Below are 21,365 nucleotides of genomic sequence, written 5' to 3'. Positions count from 1 at the left end.
TGAAATTCAGATTGTTGGGGCTGGCAGTTGGGCTATTTATTCTCTTCAGGAAAGCCCTTGAAGGGAGCACTGACATCAAGGTCCCAGGGGCAAAGCTGTCTCCACCAGCCTCACCCTGTTCCCAAATGGCTTTATTCCCAGGTCTATTTCCCCCTCCCTAAAACTGCTCCTCACTATTTTTAGCTCCTGCTCCTCCTCACATGCTCTGAAATGCATCCCACACCAAGTGTTCAGTTTATGATATCTTACTACAAGAAAACCTCTCCCATCTAAACCAGCTTTGCTGCAAGCCTGTTTCAATACCTACGTTGACCTTCAACATTGAATTAAATTAATGTTAAAGTTATTTCCGATCTGTAATATCAATGTATTCCATTAAGATGTAAAGGTAATTTTCAAATTTTTATTCTTCATGTAAAGAATGATGTTGCAGTTATATTCATCCCTGAGTGGTCATAAGATTCATATTCATAAATAATGAGGTTTAATTATTTCCTAAGGGTACGTAAATGTGTACAATGTGGAGAAGACATATGATTGTTAACAACTGTGACATATTTTATTTTATTTGCCTGCCTAGTGTATCATGCTGTTTAGTGCTTGGTTACTGGGGAAAAAATTCTCATTTTCTTTACATTTTTTATAAGTATTTAATCTAGATTTTATTCATCCTTAATGTATTGTGTGAAACTTTTTCAACTTGGCAATAACTATATTCTGATTATGAAAATAGTTTTCTACCTTATTTTTTAATTGAATGATAAAGCCCTGGCTAGTTTTGCTCAGCGGTTAGAGCGTCGACCTGCGGTCCAGAGAGACCTGGGGGGTTTGGTTTCCGCCAAGGGCCCGTGCCTCAGTTGCAGTTTGTCCACGGCCCTGGTAGGTTGTGCAGATAGCAGCCACTCAATGTGTCCCTTTCACTTTGATATCTCTCTCTCTCTCTCTCTCTCTCTCTCTCTCTCTCTCTCTCCCCCCCCTCCATCCCTCCTGCCCTCCCTCCCATTCTATCTGAACAAAAAATGGAAAAATGTCCTCAAGTGAGAATTAAAAAAATAAAAATAAAATAAATAATAAAGACGGGAAGAACAAAATAATTCCACCTTTAGGGGGAAAAAATGTTGTTTTAATATAAATACATACAGGAATATTATCTCAGCTAGTCTTCTACACTTTAAGCTCTTATAAAAATCTTATCACATTTTTATTAGTTACATAATTATATAAAATTAATGCATCTTATTATTCATACACGTCTTTGTGGATAGAATCAGCACATTTGTTCATCTCATACTCAGTGCTTAAGGAGTCCCTTGAGCATCTGTTAGACAGAAGCATGTACAGATTTCAGAAGTAATCAGATTCTGTGAAAAGCCTATTGTTGTGACAGTCTCAAGATATAATCCTGAATTTTATATTTCCTACAAATTCTAAAATCAATTTATAATATTTCCAAAATGACCAATAAATGCTCAAAAATGCATCGCACTTCCTTGTAAAGTTAAGCCCACCTCTATCTTCTTAGTGTCAATAGATATTAATCAACAGCCATAAATGTTATGTGGCCACTGGACTTTTGTTAAAAATGATTAAATCCCGGTTTTTGAGATGTGTCTCCTCACATTGGTTCACATTGTGATAACTATGAATTTCAACTTCTTACTAGATGAATTTGACAATTGTTACTGTTGCTTTGCTTCAAACTGGGGCCACTGCAAGTGTTTCAACAGAGGAAATAATTAAACTATATAACGGCGATTTTCAACCAGTGTGGCACACTGGTGTGCTACAAGAATTTTTAAAACATTCAATACCAGCCCTGGCCGGTTTGGCTCAGCGGTTAGAACATTAGGCCCTGGACCGAAGGGACTTTGATTCCAATCAAGGGCACTTACCTGGGTTACAGGTTCAGTTCAATCCCTGGCCCTGGTCAGGGTTGTGCCAGAGAAAACCAATCAATGTGTCTCTCTCACATAGGTGTTTCTCTCTCTCTTTCTCTCTTCCCCTACCCCCTCCTGCCTTCTTCCCACTGTCTCTAAAAATTAATGGGAAAAAAAAAAAAAAACATGCAATACCTATTAGTCTGGAGCACTGACTTCTTTTTCCTTAGATTGTCAAATTAAAAAATGACAACGGCCAATAATACAATAGCTATCTGCTGTGAATGAATCAAAATTATTCCTTTTTTTTTTTTTTTTGGTCAGATCAGCAAAAAAATATATTTTTTAATGTGACACAGAATTTTAGTAATTAGTTTATATGTGCCATAAGATGAAAAAGGTTAAAAATCACTGCTCTATAACGTGACATTAGATCAAATTGCCCTATCAGAGTATCTCAATTGAAAATAGAAGCACTGGCGAGGGTGTGGAGAAAAGGGGACTCTACTACACTGCTGGTGGGAATGCAGACTGGTGCAGCCACTATGGAAAACAATATGGCATTTCCTCAACAAATTAAAAATTAATTTGCCATTTGATCCAATGATCCCACTTCTAGGAATATATCCTAAGAAGCCTGAAACACCAAAGAGAAAGAATATATGTACCCCTGTTAATAGCAGCACTATTTACAATTGCTAAGATCTGGAAACAAGTGTCCATCAATAAATGAGTGGATTAAAAAAGCTTTGGTACATATACACACTGGAATACTATGCAGCTGTAAGAAAGAGAGATCTCTTGCCCTGGCCAGTTTTTCTCAGTGGTTAGAGCATCGGCCTGCAGTCCAGAGAGACCTGGGTTCTGTTCCCACTAAGGGCGCATACCTTGGTTGCAGTTTGTCCCTGGCCCTGGTTGGTCGTGTACGTGGCAGCCACTCGTGTCCCTTTCACATCGATGTTTCTCTCTCTCTCTCTCTCTCCCACTCTATTTGAACAAAAAATGGGGGAAAATGTCCTTGGATGAGGATAAAAAAAAAAGAAAAAACAAATAGGAAAGAGAGATCTCTTATCTTTTGAGACAACATGGAGGGACCTGGAGAGTATTATACTAAGTGAAATAAGCCAATCAGAGAAAGACAAACATCACATGATCTCACTTATTGGTGGAATGTAATGAACAAAATAGACCCAGAAACATTGTAGTAGGGTACACATTGACAAACCTCAAAAGAGAGGTACAGTGGGAAAGGAAGAGGTAAACCAAAGAACTTATATGCATGTATGCATAACCAATGGACATAGACAATAATGCTGGAGGTTGGGAGGGTGAATCAGGAGGAGGGTGTCAATGGGGGAAAAAGGAGAAACATCTGTAACAAAAATAAATTAATAAAAATTGCAAAAAAGAAAATAGAATTACTAATAAGAATTGAGTTGGATTGTTCAATTTCCTAAAAAAAATTATCTGAAGGAATATGGGCAAATATCTCTTAGAGATCCTGATTTCAGTTCTTTTGGATATATACCCAGAAGTAGGAATAGCTGGATCTTATGGTGGTTCTATTGTGAATTTTATGAGGATTATTAATCTCATTATGAATCAAAACATATACATTGAAAATTAATATAAAATTATGTTTTATTAATTTACTCTTTAGAACAGCTTTATATTTTAAAAAATTGCACAATGCACAGTTGCCATTGACACAGTTAACATCTTACCTTAGTATAATACATATGCTACTATTAATTAACCAGTATTAATGCATTACATTAACTATCATCCATACCTTATTCAGACTTCCTGAAATAGAGATATCCATTTCTATTCCAGGATCCTAGTCAAGATACCACATTACATTTAGTATTCACTTCTCTTTGGGATTCTTGGCTATAACCATTTTTCAGACTTTCCTTGTTTTTGAGGTTCTTACAGTTTTGATCAGTATTGGCCAAGTATTTTATAAGATGTCCCTCAATTGGGATTTGTCTGATGTTCTTTTCATTATTATACTGAGGTTATGAGATTTGGGGAGGAAGACTACAGAAATACATTGTCTTTTTTTTTTTTTTTTTTTTTGGTACGTGCCCCTAGCGGGAACCGAACCTGGGTCTCTCTGTACCGCAGGCCGACGCTCCAACCGCTGAGCCAAACCGGCCAGGGCTATATTTATATATATATTTTTTTTTTTTTTTAATTCCTCACCCAAGGACATTTTTCCATATTTTGTTCAGATAGAGTGGGAGGGAGAGAGAGAGAAAGAAACATCGACGTGAAAGTGACACATCGAGTGGCTGCCAGGACCAGGGACAAACTGCAACCAAGGTACGTGCCCTTAGAAGGAACCGAAACTGGGTCTCTCTGGACCATAGGCTGACGCTCTAACCGCTGAGCCAAACCGGCCAGGGCATATTTTTAAATAACCATAATAAGTCTAGCAAGCTTTCAACAATATTCATGAGTATAAAAATTTTGTTTCTTGTAATGAGTTTTAAGATCTCTCTTAGCAACTTTCAAATATGCAATGCAGTATTATTAACAATAGTCTCCATGCTGTAATTATATTACATAACATTTATTTTATAACTGGAATTGGTACCTTTTGACGCCCTTCACCCATTTCACCCACCCCTCTCCTCTCACCCTTCACCTGTGGCAACTATCAATCAATTCTCTGTATCTATGAGTTTGTTTTGGGGGAGGGGAGCAGATTTTAGATTCCACATATAAGTGAGATTATAAGGTATTTGGCTTTCTCTGATTTATTTCATTTAGCATAATGCCCACAGGGTCCATTCATGTTGCTTCAAGATTTAATTCATATATATACCTATATATATCACATTTTCTTTATCCATTTATTCATTGAGGAAAACTTAGTTTATTTCCATAGCTTGCCTATTGTAAATAATGCTGCAATGAACATGGAGGTGCAGATATCTATGTGAATTAGTGTTTTTGTTTTCTTCAGATATATACCCAGAAGTAGAATTACAGCATCATATGGTAGTTTTATTTTTTCAATTGGTTTCTTTTAAATATGTTTTTATTGATGAGAGAGAGAGAGAGGGGGGGAGAGAGAGAGAGAGAGAGAGAGAGAGAGAGAAACAGCAATGTGAGAGAGAAACATGGATCGGCTGCCTCCTGCACATCCCCTACTGGGGATGAAGCTCAAAACCTGGGCATGTGCCCTGAGCGAGAATCGAACGGGGACCTCCAGTTCATGGGATAAGGCTCAATCCACTGAGCCATATGGGCCCAGCTAGTAGTTCTATTTTTAACTGTTTGAGAAACCTTCATACTGTTTTCTATAGAGGCTGTACCTATTTATATTCCCACCAACAATGCATGAGGATTCCTTTTTTTCCACATCCTTCTAAATACTTGTTATTTCTTGGCTTTTGATGATAGCCATTCTAACAGAAGTGATATCTTATGGGTTTTTGGTTTTTTGTTTTTTCTATTTTTTTTTATTAATTTATTTTTGTCACAAATGTTTCTCTTTTTTCCCCATTGACACCCTCCTCCCCATCCCTCCAACCCTGTCCCCAGCTTTGTTGTTCATGTCCATCGGTTATGCATACATGCATATAAGTTCTGTGGTTTATCTCTTCCCTCCCCTGACCCCCTCTTCTGAGGGTTGTAAGTCTGTACCCTACTTCCACATTTTTGGGTCTACCCTGTTCCTCAGACTGTTATGTTTCTTATATTCCACAAATAAGTGAAATCATGTGATATTTGTCTTTCTCTGCTTGGCTTGTTTCGCTTAGGATAATACACTCCAGGTCCCTCGATGCCATCTCAAAGAATAAGCAATCCTTTGTTCTTACACCTGTATAGTATTCCATTGTGTATATGTACCAAAGCTTTTTTATCCGTTCATCTACTGATGGACACCTGGACTGTTTCCAGACCTTAGCTATTGTAAATAGTGCTTCTATGAATATGGGGGTACATATATGCTTTCTCGATGGTGTTTAAAACTTCTTAGGGTAAATTCCTAGAAATGGGATCACTGGGTCAAATGGCAGTTCAATTTTTAATTTTTTGAGGTAACACCATATTGTTTTCCATAGTGGCTCCACCAGTCTGCATTCCCACCAACAGTGTATTAGAGTCCCCTTTTTTCCACACCCTCACCAACACTTGTTGTTTGATAATTTGTTGATGGTGGCCATTCTGACAGGTGTGAGGTGATACCTCATTGTTGTTTTAATTTGCATCTCTCTGATGATTAGTGAAGTTGAGCATTTCTTTAAATGTCTCTTGGCCATTTGTATGTCCTTTCTGGAGAGGTGTCTATTTAGTTCCTCTGTCCATTATTTAATTGGGTTCTTTGTTTCCTTCTGTTGAGTTGTATGAGCCCTCTATATATTTTGGAAATTAACCCCTTATCTGATGTATCATTGGCAATTATGCTCTCCCATACAGTGGGTTGCCTTTCCATTTTGATGGTTGTTTCTTTTGCTGTGCAGAACATTTTTAGCTTGATGTAGTTCCATGTGTACATTTTTTCCTTTGTTTCTGTTGCTGTAGGTGATGTATCAGTGACAATTCTGCAGCATATGACGTCCGAAATTTTGTTGCCCATGTTTCTTCTAAGATTTTTATGGATTCACGAGTCACTTTTAAGTCTTTTATCCATTTTTAGTTATTCTTGTGTATGGTGTAAGTTGATGGTCTAGTTTCTTTTTTTGCATGTAGCTATCCAATTTTCCTGACACCATTTATTAAAGAGGCTGTCTTTACTCCACTGTATGCTCTTTCCACCTTTGTCAAATATTAATTGAGCATAATGTCTTGGGTCAATTTCCGGGTTCTCTGTTCTGTTCCACTGGTCTATATGCCTGTTCTTGTGCCAGTACTAGGCTGTTTTTATTACAGTAGCTTTGTAGTGTAACCTGATATCCGATATTGTGATCCCACCTACTTTGACCTTTTTTTTTCAAGATTGCTGTGGCTATTCATGGACTTTTTTGGTTCCATATGAACTTATGAAGTATCTGTTCTAGTTCTGTGAAATATGTCATTGGTATTTTGATGGGGATTGCATTGAATCTATAGATTGCTTTGGGTAGTATGAACATTTTATTTATTTATTTATTTATTTATTTATTTATTTATTTTATCCTCACCTGAGGATATTTTTTCATTTTTTGTTCAGATAGAGTGGGAGGAAGAGAGAGGAAGAGAGAGAGAGAGAGAAACATCGATGTGAAAGGGACACATTGTGTGGCTGCCACCCACATGACCAAGCAGGGCCAGGGACAAACTGCAACAGAGGAACGCGCCCCTAGCAGGAACCGAACCCAGGTCTCTCTGAACCCCAGGCTGATGCTCTAACCACTGAGCAAAACTGGCCAGGGCTAGTATGGACATTTTAATAATGTTAATTCTTCCAATCCATGAACAAGGTATGTGCTTCCACTTTCTTATATCTTCCTGTATTTCCTTTTTCAATGTCCGGTAGTTTTCTGCAAAAAGGTCCTTTCCTTCTTTGCTTGAGTTTATTTCTAGGTATCCTAATTTTTTTGCCGCAATGGTGAATGGGATTGTTTTTTAGTTTTTCTTTCTGTAACTTCATCATTAGTGTAAAAGAATGCCATCGATTTTTTTAGATTAATTTTGTATCCTGGTACTTTGCCAAATTCTTTTATTAAGTCTAGTAGATTTTTGATGGAGTCGTTAAGGTTTTCTAAGTATAATATCATGTCGTCTGCAAATAATGAGTTTCACTTCCTCGTTTCCCATTTGGATCCCTTTTATTTTGTCTACCTGTCTGATTGCTTTGGCTAAGACTTCCACTATTATCTTAAATAAGAGTGGCGCAAGTGGGCATCCTGTCTTGTTCCTGTTCTTAAAAGAAATGCTTTTAGTTTTTGCCCATTGAGTATGATGTTAGCTGTAGGTCTTTCATATATGGCCTTTATTACGTCGAGATATGATCCCTCTATTCCCACATTGCTGAGTGTTTTTATCAGAAACGGGTACTGGACTTTGTCTAATGCTTTTTCAGCATCTATTGATATGATTATATGATTTTTATCTTTCATTTTGTTTATGTGGTAAATCACATAAACTGATACACGATTTACTAATTTGCAAATATTGTACAAGCCTTGCATCCCTGGGATGAATCCCACTTGGTCATGGTGAATAATTTTTTAATGTATTGCTGGATTTGATTTGCTAGTATTTTGTTCAGGATTTTGGCATCTATGTTCATCAGGGATGTTGGCCTGTTGTTTGCTTTCTATGTAGTATCTTTTTCTGGTTTTGGAATTAGAATTATGCAGGCCTCATAAAACAAGTTTGAAAGTCTTCCTTCTTCTTGAATTTTTTGAAGTAGTTTGAGGAGAATGGGTGTTAGTTCTTCTTTGAATGCTTGATAAAACTCCCCCTTGAAGCCATCCAGGCCTGGGCTTTTATTTACTGGGAGAGTCTTTTTTTTTTTTTCTTAATCTTTATTGTTGAATATATTACAGATGTTGCTCATTTTTCCCCCATTGACCCCCTCCTCCCCACTCCCGCCCTGCTCCCGCCTTTTCCCACACTATTGTCTGTGTCCATTGGTTAGGCATATAAGTACTTTGGTTTATTTCTTCCCACCCCCCAACCCCTTTCCCTTTGAGGTTTGTCAGTCTGGTGATGAATTTGTACTTCTTAATCCCTTCACCTTTTTCACCCATTCCCCCAAGCCCCCTCCCATCTGGCAACCAACAAAATGTTCTCTGTATCTACAAAAATGTTTCTGTTCTGCCTGTTCATTTTGTGTGTAGATTCCATTGTTGATAGATATGTATTCATTGCCATTTTGTTTGTTCATATGTTTTATCTTTATCTTCAAAAAGACCCTTCATCATTTCATATAATAACGGTTTGGTGGTGATGAACTCCTTTAACTTTTTCTTGTCTGGGAAATTCTTTATATGGCCATCGATTCTAAATGACAGCTTTGCAGGATAGAGTAATCTTGGTTGTAGGTTCTTGCTTTTCATCACTCTGAATATTTCTTGCCACTCCCTTCTGGCCTGCAAAATTTCTTTTGAGAAATCAGCTGACAGTCTTATGGGAACTCCCTTGTAGGTAACTAGCTGCCTTTCCCTTGCTGCTTTAAGATTCTCTCTTTGTCTTGAACCTTTGGCATTTGGAGGATGATGTGTCTTGATGTGGGCCTCTTGGGGTTCATCTTGTTTGGGACTCTCTGTGCTTCCTGGTCTTGTATGTCTGTTTCCTTCACCAAGTTAGGAAAGTTTTTTGCCATTATTGTTTCAAAGTGGTTTTCGATTTCTTGTTCTCTCTCTTCTCCTTCTGGCACCCCCAAGAGGCGAATGTTGGCATACTTGAAGTTGTCCCAGAGGCTCCTTACACTATCCTCATTCTGGGGGGTTCTTTTTTCTTTTTGCTGTTCTGTTTGGGCGTTTTTTGCTTCCTTATATTCCAAATCAGTGGTTTGCTTCTTGGATTTACGTACTCTACTATTGAATCTGCGTAAATTATTCTTTATTTTACTTAATGCCGCCTTCATTTCTGACTGGTCCTTTTTTATGCTCTTGAGGCCCTCACTAAGTTCATTGAGCATCCTTATAAGCAGTATTTTGAACTCAGCATCTGTTAGGTTGCTTATCTCCATTTTGCTTAGTTCTTTTTTTGGGGGGGGTTGTTCTGTTCTTTCATTTGGGACCTGTTTTTTGTCTCCTTATTTTGCCTGCCTCTCTGTGTTTGTTTCCGCGTATTACTTAATGAGAGGTATGGGGCTATCTGAGACCAGATGCTGCTTGTTTGAAAGGATTTAGAAAAACCTGAAGCAGGATCCAAGACAGGCCAATCCTATGGTTAAGCAATTGGCAACAGTTTGAATGGGCCTGAAAGTTGGGTGGGGCGGAGCCTCAGGGTATCACCAGGGCGGGGCTACCAGTGTGAGCCAGGTGGCTGGAGTCCCAGATATGGCGGCTGTCTGCCACCACAGGGCAGGACTCACCAAAGGAACAAAGGCCTCTGACAGCACTTTTGCCCCAGAGAAAGCCCCCTCTCCAGCCCTCACTCCAATGCCAAACAGCTCAGTTCTTCCCTGTATGTCTCTGGTGCCCCTTGAGCTGCCTCCCCTCCAAGCTCAGAGGGAGTCAGTCCGATAAGTCTGTGCGCAGGTCCTTTAAGGAGCTGCCTTGGGCTCCAGCTGCCTCAGCCTCTCTGAGCCTCAGTTCCCGCTGGATTTTCCAGCCAGAAGTAATGGGGATTTTCTTCCTGGCACTGGAAACATGAGCGGGACGTCTGGTGTGGGACAGGGACCCCTGAGTCCTCAGAAAGGACCTTCCCAGCTGAGGTGTCCTCCTGATTTTTATCCGCCACACGTGGGTGTGGGGCCAGGCCGTCTGCCTCCAGCCCTTCTCCCAGTCTCGATGTGGCTGCTGCTTTTATTTCGTAGTTGTAGGACTTCCATTCAGCTTGATTTCAGGCGGTTTTGAATGATGGTTGTTCTGTAGTTTAGTTGTAACTTTGATGTAAGGGAGAGTCTCGATTATATCTTCAATTTTCTTAGTTGTTATTGGTCTGTTCAAGTTTTTTATCAATTCCCAATCCAGTTTTGGGAAACTATGTGTTTCTAGAGATTTGTCCATGTCACTTAGATTGTCGAATGTGTTGCCATATAGTTGTTTATAGTATTTGTTAAAGATCCTTTGTATTTCTGTGGTGTCAGTTGTTACTTCTCCTCTTTCATTTCTGATTTTGTGTATTTGGGGTTTCTCTCTTTGTTTCTTGGTGAGTCTAACTAAGGGGCCATCAATCTTGTTTACCTTTTAAAAAAAAACAGCTTTGTTCATTGATTTTTGAATTGTTTTTTGGTTCCTATGTCGTTTATTTCTGCTCTGATTTTTACTATTTTCTTTCTTCAACTTGCTCTGGAGTTTTCTTTTTGTTTGCTTTCCAGTTCTTTAAGTTGTGAGGTTATATAGTCTATTAGAGATTTTTCTTGTTTCTTGAGGTAGGCCTGTGGTGCTATGAACTTCCCTCTCAGAACTGCTTTTGCTGCATCCCATAGATTTTGTGTTTCTGTGTGTTCATTTTCATTGGTTTCCGGAAAGATTTTAATTTCTTCCTTGCTCTCCTTGGGAACCCATTCATTTTTTAATATCATGCTATTTAGCATCCATGTGTTCAAATGTCATTGCATGTTCTTGTTGCAATTGATTTCTAGTTTCATGCCATTGTGATCTGAGACAATGCTCAATCTTTTTGAACTTCTAGAGACTTAGTCTGTGTCCTAACATGTGGTCTATCTTTGAGAATGTCCCATGTGCACTTGAGAAGAATGTGAATTATGTAGTTTTGGGATGTAATTCTCTGTAGATATTTGTAAAATCCATTTGGTCTAGTGCTTCATTTAGAGTCTGTGTTTTCTTACTAATTTTTTATCTAGAGGATCTATCCAGGGATGTCAGCAGGGTGTTGAAGTCCCCTGCTATGATTGTATTGCTGTCGATTTCTCCTTTGAAGTCCTCCAGAAGATTTCTAATATATTTTGGTGTTCCTATATTGGGTGTATACATGTTTATCAAGGTTATATCTTCCTGTTGGATAGATCCTTTCAATATTATGTAGTGACTTTCTTTGTCTCTAGTTATGGCCTTCAACTTGAAATCTAATTTATCAGATATGAGTATTGCTACCCCAGCTTTTTTTTTTTTTCCTGTGGGTTTGTTTGGAAGATTTTCTTTTCATCCCTTCACTTTCAACCTATGTGAGTCTTTTGTTGTGAGGTGGGTCTCTTGTAAACAACATATATTGAGTCATGCTTTCTTTTTTGTAAATTTTTTATTTCTTTTTTTGTTACAAATATTTTACCTTTTTTACCCCATTGGCACTCCCCACCCCACCCCACATCCGCCCCATCCCCAGCTTAGTTGTCCATGTCCTTTGGTCATGCATACATGTATATAAGTTCTGTGGTTTATCTCTTCCCACCCCCCACGCCCCCACCCCCTCTTCTGAGGGATGTCAGTCTATGCCCTACTTCCATGTTTCTGGGTCTACTGTATTCCTCGGACTGTTATGTTCATTATATTCCGTATATTAATGAGATCATGTGGTATTTGTCTTTTTCTGCTTGGCTTCGTTCACTTAGGATAATACTTTCCAGGTCCCTCCATGTTGTCTCAAAGGATAAGAGATCTTTCTTTCTTACCGCTGCATAGGACTCCACTGTGTATATGTACCACTGCTTTTTTATCCATTCGTCTACTGATGGACACTTGGGCTGTTTCCAGATCTTAGCTATTGTAAATTATGCTGCTATGAACATGGGGGTACATATATTCTTCCTGATTGGTGTTTCAGGCTTCTTAGGGTATATTCCTAGCAGTGGGATCCCTGGGTCAAATGGAAGTTCAATTTTTAATTTTTTGAGGTAACGCCATATTGTTTTGCATAGCGGCTGCACCAAGTCTGCATTCCCACCAGCAGTGTATTAGAGTCCCCTTTTCTCCACACCCTCGCCAACACTTGTTGTTTGATGATTTGTTGATGGCGGCCATTCTGACAGGTGTGAGGTGATACCTCATTGTTGTTTCAATTTGCATCTCTCTGATGATTGTGATGTTGATCATTTCTTCATATGTCTTTTGGCCAATTGTATGTCCCGTTTGGAGAGGTGTCTGTTCAGCTCCTCTGCCCATTTTTTAATTGGGTTCTTTGTCTTCCTTTTGTTGAGTTGTAGGAGCACTCTATATATATTGGAAATTAACCCCTTATCTGATGTATCATTGGTAATGATGTTCTCCCATACAGTGGATTGCCTTTCCATTTTGATGGTTGTTTCTTTTGCTGTGCAGAAGCTTTTGAGTTTGATGTAGTCCCATGTGTTCATTTTTTCCTGTTTCTGTTGCCTTAGGTGATGTATCAGTGAAAATTTTGCTCCATATGATGTCCGAAATTTTGTTGCCTACATTTTCTTCTAGAACTTTTATGGATTCACGGGTCACATTTAAGTCTTTTATCGATTTCGAGTTTATTTTTGTGTATGGTGTAAGTTGATGGTCTAGTTTCATTTTTTGCATGTAGCTGTCCAATTTTCCCAACACCATTTATTAAAGAGGCTGTCTTTACTCCACGGTATGCTCTTGCCACCTTTGTCAAATATTAATTGAGCGTATTGCCTTGGGTCCATTTCTGGGTTTTCAGTTCTGTTCCACTGGTCTATACGCCTGTTCTTGTGCCAGTACCAGGCTGTTTTGGTTACAGTCACTTTGTAGTATAACCTGATATCTGGTATTGTGATCCCACCTACTTTGTTCCTTTTTTTCAAGATTGCTGTGGCTATTCGGGGTCTTTTTTGGTTCCATATGAACTTTTGAAGTATTTGTTCTAGTTCTATGAAATATGTCGTTGGTATTTTGATGGGGATTGCATTGAATCTATAGATTGCTTTGGGTAGTATGGACATTTTAATGATGTTAATTCTTCCAATCCATGAACAGGGTATGTGCTTCCACTTTTTTATATCGTCCTCTATTTCTGTTTTAAATGAACTGTAGTTTTCTGCAAATAGGTTCTTTATTTCTTTGGTTAAGTTTATTCCTAGGTATCTTAATTTTTTTGGCACGATGGTAAATGGGATTGTTTTTTCAGTTTCTCTTTCTGTGAGTTCATCATTGATGTACAAGAATGCCGTCGATTTCTTGACGTTAATTTTGTATCCTGCTACTTTGCCAAATTCATTTATTAAGTCTAGTAGATTTTTGATGGAGTCTTTAGGGTTTTCTAGGTATAATATCATGTCATCTGCAAATAATGACAGTTTCACTTCCTCCTTTCCAATTTGGATCCCTTTTATTTTTTCTTCATGTCTGATTGCTGTGGCTAAGACTTCCAGTACAATGTTAAATAAGAGTGGCGAAAGTGAACATCCCTGTCTTGTTCCTATTCTTAATGGAAATGTTTTTAGTTTCTGTCCATTGAGTATGATGTTGGCTGTAGGTCTTTCATATATGGCCTTTATTATGTCGAGATATGATCCCTCTATTCCTACATTGCTGAGCGTTTTTATCAGAAATGAATGCTGGATTTTGTCTAATGCTTTTTCAGCATCTATTGATATGATCATGTGGTTTTTATTCTTCATTTTGTTTATGTGGTGTATCACGTTTATTGATTTGCGAATATTGTACCAGACTTGCATCCCTGGAATGAATCCCACTTGGTCATGGTGAATAATTTTTTTGATGTATTTCTGGATCCGATTTGTTAATATTTTGTTCAGGATTTTGGCGTCTATGTTCATCAGGGATATTGGCCTGTAGTTTTCTTTATTCATAGTGTCTTTTTCTGGTTTTGGAATTAGAATTATGTGGGCCTCATAGAACGTGTTTGGAAGTCTTCCTTCTTCTTGAATTTTTTGAAGTAGTTTGAGGAGAATGGGTATTAGTTCTTTTTTGAATGTTCAGTAAAACTCCCCCGTGAAGCCATCTGGGCCTGGGCTTTTGTTTGCTGGGAGAGTCTTGATTACATCTTCAATTTCTTCTGTTGTTATTGGTCTGTTCAAGTTTTCTATCTCTTCCTGATCCAGTTTTGGGAAACTATCTGTTTCTAGAAATTTGTCCATTTCGCTTAGATTGTCGAATTTGTTGCAATATAGTTGTTCATAGTAGTTGTTAACGATCTTTTGTATTTCCGTGGTGTTGGTTGTTACTTCTCCTCTTTCATTTCTGATTTTGTGTATTTGGGTTCTCTCTCTTTGTTTCTTGGTGAGTCTAGCTAAGGGTCCATCAATCTTGTTTATCTTTTCAAAAAAACAGCTCTTTCTTTCATTGATCCTTTGAATTGTTTTTTTGGTCTCTATGTCATTTACTTCTGCTCTGGTCTTTACTATTTCCTTCCTTCTACTTGCTCTGGGATTTTCTTTTTGTTTGCTTTCTAATTCTTTAAGTTGTGAGGTTAGACAGTCAATTAGAAATTTTTCTTGTTTTTTGACGTAGGCCTGTAGTGCTATGAACTTCCCTCTCTGAACTGCTTTTGCTGCATCCCATAGATTTTGTGTTGTTGTGTGTTCATTTTCATTGGTTTCCAGGAAGTTTTTCATTTCTTCCTTGATCTCCTCGGTGACCCATTCATTGTTTAATAACATGCTATTTAGCCTCCGTGTGTTGAAATGTCTTTGCATGTTCTTGTTGCAATTGATTTCTAGTTTCATGCCATTGTGATCTGAGAAGAAGCTTGATATGATTTCAATCTTCTTGAACTTGTAGAGATTTAGTTTGTGTCTTATCATGTGGTCTATCTTTGAGAATGTCCCATGTGCACTTGAGAAGAATGTGTATTCTGTAGTTTTGGGGTGTAATTCTCTGTAGATATCTATTATATCCATACTGTCTAGTGCTTCATTTAGAGTCTGTTTCCTTGCTAATTTTTTGCCTAGAGGATCTATCCAGTGGTGTCAGCGGGCTGTTGAAGTCCCCTGCTATGATTGTATTGTTGTCAATTTCTCCTTGTAAGTCCTCCAGAAGATTTTTAATACATTTTGGTGCTCCTATATTGGGTGCATATATGTTTATCAGGTTATATCTTCCTGTTGGATAGATCCTTTCAATATTATGTAGTGACTTTCTTTGTCTCTAGTTATGGTCTTCATTTTGAAATCTATTTTATCAGATATGAGAATTGCTACCCCAGCTTTTTTTTGCTTTCCATTTGCTTGGAAATTTTTTTTCCATCCCTTCACTTTCAACCTATGTGAGTCTTTTGTTGAGAGGTGGGTCTCTTGTAAACAACATATAGATGAGCCATGCTTTCTTATCCAATCAGCTACTCTGTGTCTTTTTATGGGAGCATTCAATCCATTTACGTTTAAGGTGATTATTGATATGTACTTATTTATTGCCATTCATGTTGAGTGTGGTTCTATTTTTCTTCCCATTTCTACTGCTAATTACAGCAGTCCTTTTAACATTTCTTGCAATGCTGGTTTGGTGCTAATGTATTCCCTTAGCCTTTTTTTGTCTGGGAAGCTCTTTATTTGATCTTCTATTTTGAATGATAGCCTTGCTGGGTAGAGTAGTCTTGGATTCAGATTCTTGTTTTTCATGACTTTGATTACTTCATGCCATTCTCTTCTGGCCTGTAGTGTTTCTTGTGAGAAGTCAGCTGAGAGCCTTATGGGGTTCCCTTTGTAGGTAACCAGTTGCTTATCTCTTGCTGCTTTTAGGATTCTCTCTTTGTCTTTAATTTTTGGCATTTTAATTACTATGTGTCTTGGTGTGGGCCTGTTTGGGTTCTTCTTACTTGGGACTCTCTGTGCTTCTTGAACTTGAATGCCTTCTTCCTTCACCAAATTAGGGAAGTTTTCTGTCACTATTTTTTTGAATATATTCTCTATCACTTGCTCATTTTCTTCTTCTTCGGGGACTCTTATGATGCAAATATTATTACGTTTCCAGTTGTCCCATAGTTCTCTTAAGCTGTCTTCCTGTTTTTTAATAGTTTTTTCCTTTTGTTTTTCTGATTGGTTGATTTTTTTCTACCGTGTCTTCTAATTCACTGATCCAGTCCTCAGCTTCCTCTACTCTGCTTTTTAAACCTTCCAATGTGTTTTTCATTTCTGATATGTCATTTTTTATCTCTTCTTGATGGTTTTTAATTTCTAATTGGCTTATTTTTAGTGTCTCTATGTCCTTACTCATGCTGTTCAGCTTCCTCAAGATCATGGCTCTGAATTCTAGCTCTGTTAACATGCCTAATTGCTCCACATTGATCTCATCTTCAGTGGAGGTCTCTTGCTCTTTCATTTGGCTTCTGTTTCTGTGTTTCACCGTTTTGGCTATCACTTTGGGTTTGGAGCCTATCAAGTTTTCCCTGTGGGTGTTGGTGTTCTGCTGTTTGTGGCTCCCTCTCCTGTGTTTAGATGAGCTAGGGAGGACCCACGTTAAACACCGCTGTCAAGTCTTACTTTCCTGGTTAAAGTTGCCTGCCCAGGAAAGGTACTGTTATCCTCTAGCTTTTTGCCTGGAGGCTAGCAGTAGAGGTTACTTGATGAGTTTTGCATTGTCAGTTGATTGAAAAGCTCCCTCAGGTGCTTAGCACAAGGGGATTTCCCGAGGGTGGGGCATATGCTGGTTGTTAGTGAGCCTCAATTAGCACTTCAATGGCCCACACGCTGGGGTTGTATCTCGGAGGGAAGGGCTGCTGCCTCTCCCCAGAGCCCTGGGAAGGAGCAATATGCCCACCGTCCTGCGTGACTGCACTCAGCCAAAGCTCTGAGCGCCCTCCAAATCCCAAGTGTCAACGACACAGTTCCAGTCCAGTCTGCCCTCCCTCTGCCGGAGCCCAAGGTGAGTGGCTGTGGCTGTTTTAGCCTCTGTCCCTGCTCTGCGCAGTTGGGCCGCCTGGGAGTGTAACCCGAGGGCGCTGCTCCTAGCTAAGGCCGCTGCCGAACTGCCAACCTTGGCTCCCAGGTCCCGTCTCGCGCCTTCGCAAGCCTACCAGGATCCAGTCGGTGTCCCTCGTTGTATGGTCCTCGCAAGCTGCTTTTCTGTTGATTTTTCCCATCGATTTGTCTGTGTTATAGTTGTAATTCCAGTTTGGTTCTGGGAGCCGGTCTGTGTAGCTTCCGTTCACTCCGCTGCCATTTTTCCTTCGAGTCATGCTTTCTTATCCAATCAGCTACTCTGTGTCTTTTTATCAGAGTATTCAATCCATTTACATTTAAGGTGATTATTGATATGTACTTATTTATTGCCATTTTTGTTTAGTGTGATTATATTTTACCTCCTACTTCTACTAATTACAGCAGTCCTTTAAACATTTCTGCAGTGCTGGTTTGGTGCTAATGTATTCCCTTAGCCTTTTCTTTTTTTTTTTTTGTCTGGGAAGCTTTTTATTTGACCTTCTATTTTAAATGATAGCCTTGCTGGGTGGAGTAGTCTTGGATTCAGATTCTTGTTTTACATGACCTTGATCACTTCATGCCATTTTCTTCTGGCCTGTAGTGTTTCTGTTGAGAAGTCAGCTGAGAGCCTTATGGGGGTTCCTTTGTAGGTAACCTGTTGCTTATCTCTTGCTGCCTTTAGGATTCTCTCTTTGTCTTTAATTTTTGGCATTTTAATTACTATGTGTCTTGGTGTGGGCCTGTTTGGGTTCTTCTTACTTGGGACTCTCTGTGCTTCTTGAACTTGAATGCCTTCTTCCTTCACCAAATTAGGGAAGTTTTCTGTCACTATTTCTTCAAATATATTCCCTCGCCCTTTCTCATTTTCTTCTTCTTCGGGGACTCCTATGATGTAAATATTATTACATTTTCAGTTGTCCCACAGTTCTCTTAAGCTGTCTTCCTGTTTTTTAATTGGTTTTTTCCTTTTGGTTTTCTGATTAGTTGATTATCTCAACCTCTCCCCTAAGCCCTGGGAATAAGTAAGATGGCCACCATCCTGTGTGGCTGCAACTCAGCAAAATCTTTGCGTGCCCTCCATATCCTGAGTGTCCTCGCACAGTTCTAGTCCAGTCCACCCTCCCTCTGCTGGAGCCCAGGTTGAGTGGCTGTGGCTATTTTACAATTCTGTTTCTGCTATCTGCACTGTGGAGCCGGCTTGAGATTTTAACCCTGAGGGCCCTGCTCACAGCTAAGACCACCACTATTCATGGGCTCCCGGCCCCCCTCTCATGCCTCCGCAATCCTACCAGGATCGATTCAGTGTCCGTGGTTATATGGTCCTCACAAGCTGCTTTTCTTTTGCTTTTTCCTGACAATTTGTCTTTATTTTAGTTGTAATTTCCGTTTGGTCCTGGGAGATGGTCTGTGTAGCTTCCATTCACTCCACCACCATTTTGGAATCTCTGATTCTACTTTTTTTTCTAGTGGTGCCTAAGATAATTCTGTGCTTCAGTGATCACCACATATATGGTGGAACAATGGTAGGTTTGCCGTTTTTTCAAAAGGTGCCACTTTCTGTGAATGTCAACTCATCCAACCAGCCAAGGCTCCAGCAGGACAGTCTGCTTCATAAGGAACAAAGAGGAGGCAGAGCCAGCCTCTATGGTTTTTATTTGCTTTTCCCTGATGATTAGTGATGTTAAGCACCTTTTCATGTACCTGTTGGCCATATGTATGTCTTATTTGAAAAAATGTCTATTCAGATCTTCTACCCATTTTTTAATGGAATTGTTTGCAGAGGAGGGGAGAGTATCTTGCTATTGAGTTGTATGAGTTCTTTATATTTTTAAAATATTAACCCCTTATCAGACATATGATTTGCAAATATTTTCTCTCATTCAGTAGGTTGCCTTTTCTTTCCCGTTCTTTCTTTCTTTCTTTCTTTTTTTTTTTATGGTTTCCTTTCCTGTGCAGAAGGTGTTTAGTTTGATATAGTTCCATTTGTTTATTTTTTGCTTTTCTTAACATGTGTTTTGGAGACAGATACAAAAATTACTGCCAAGACCTATGTCAAGGATCTTACTGCGTAAGTTTTTTTCTAAGAGTTTTATGGTTTCAAGTCTTATGTCCAAATTTTTAATCCATTTTGATTTAGTATTTGTGTAGGGCGTAAGTTAGTGGTCCAGTATGATTCTTTTGCATATGATTGTAGATTTCCCAACACCATTTATTGAACAGACTGTCCTGTCTCCATTATATATTATTGGCTCCTTTGTTGTAAATTAATTGACCTAATATGAATACACATTCCATTGATCTATGTGTCTTTTTTTATGCCAGGACAATATTTTTTTTATCACTATAGTTTTGTAGCATAGTTTGAAATCAGGGAGCCCAGTGCCTCCAGGATTGTTTTTTCCTCTCAAGATTACTTTTGTGGTTTCAACATTTTATTGTTTTTTCTATTTCTGTGAAAAAAAGCAATTGGAATTTGATAGGAATTACATTGAATCTGTATATCTCTTTGGGTAAGCATAAACATTTGAGCAATATTATTTTTCCCAATCCATGAGCACATTATATATTTCCATTTATTTGTATCTTAATTTCTTTTGTCAATGTCTTATGATTCATAGTACAGGTCTTTTATCTATTTGGTTAAACATATTGCTATGTATTTTATTTTTCTTGATGCAATTATAAATGAGGTTGTTTCTCTAATTTCTCTTTCTGATATTTGTTATTAGTGTATAAAACCACAGCTTTTTGTATATTTATTTTATATCCTACAATTTTACTGAATTTTTTTATTAGTTCTAATAGTCTTTCATTGGAGTCTTTAGGGTTTTCTATATATAATGTTATGCAATTGTATTCCAGTCAATTTTTGAAAAACAAATTATCCTAGAATGTATAAGAGGTACATCTGAGCCCAGCCAGTGTGGATTGAGCATCGGCCCATGGACTGAGAGGTCCTGTTTCAATTTCCGGTCAGGACACATGCCTGGGTTGCAGGCTTGATCGCTAGTAGGGGGTGTGCAGGAGGCAGCTGATAACTGTTTCTCTCTCACATTGATGTTTCTATCTCTCTCTCCATTTTTCTCTCTCTAAAAAAAATCAATAAAAACATTTGTTCTAAAAAAGAGGTACATTTGAAAAACTTTTTGCAAATAAAAAATGTACTCAACCTGGCCAGGACACAGTCACTCATAGATGCAGTAAAATTTTTCAAGAATCTTCCCTATAGTATACCACAAAAACACAAGATATATCAAATGTGCATTAATGTTTATGTTCATAACAATTTTATTTTATACTGTCAATTATTTGGATTTAAATATTAACTAAGAATCCACTAGTTTACTAAATTACAGTACATCACATAATAGTATGTTGTATGCCTATTAAACTTAATATTTACCCAATGTTCTTTTTTAATTTTTTTCAATTAGTCTACAGTTAATAAAATTTTGTATTAGTTTCAGGTATACAGCATAATTGTTTAGACAATAATATACTTTACAAAGTCTTTCCCCTGATATTTTTAAGATTATACATAATTATTTACATAGTGTTCTTGATGCTAAAGGAAAATACTTGTTATATAACATTAAGCAAAAAAAAATGTAAGTCATAAAACACATGCACAACTATGTGAAATAGTTTTAAATGACAATCATTTTATAATTACAAATATTTTGTAAATGGGTATGATTAGTGGTCATTAAAATGCTTCTTTTGATTATTTTGTATTTTTCCTGAGAATAAACAACAATGTTTTTGAAATAATGACTAATTATTCAGGTGCTAAATTAAGTAGAAGCAAAATTTTACATTAAAATAACGTAATTCTTGTTTGAGTTTGAAACACTTCTGAGGAGCACAAAAGAAACAAAGAAAAGTAAGTTGACAACATACTATTTAAGGACTCATGTATAACTAAAATTTATGGACAGGCAACATGAGGAAATTTTTAAATAAACATTACATTTTGGACAACTGAAGCATTTGAAATATACTGCCTGTTAATAATAATGAAATGGTTAGGTAAATTATGGTTTTTCTATAAACTAGTATATTTTATAGTCAGCTAAAAATACATTTACAATGTAATAAATACTTATACT

The sequence above is a fragment of the Molossus molossus genome, unplaced genomic scaffold (genome assembly GCF_014108415.1).
Source record: "Molossus molossus isolate mMolMol1 unplaced genomic scaffold, mMolMol1.p scaffold_m16_p_13, whole genome shotgun sequence".
Lineage (NCBI taxonomy): Eukaryota > Metazoa > Chordata > Mammalia > Chiroptera > Molossidae > Molossus > Molossus molossus.
This window is presented reverse-complemented; position numbering follows the sequence as displayed.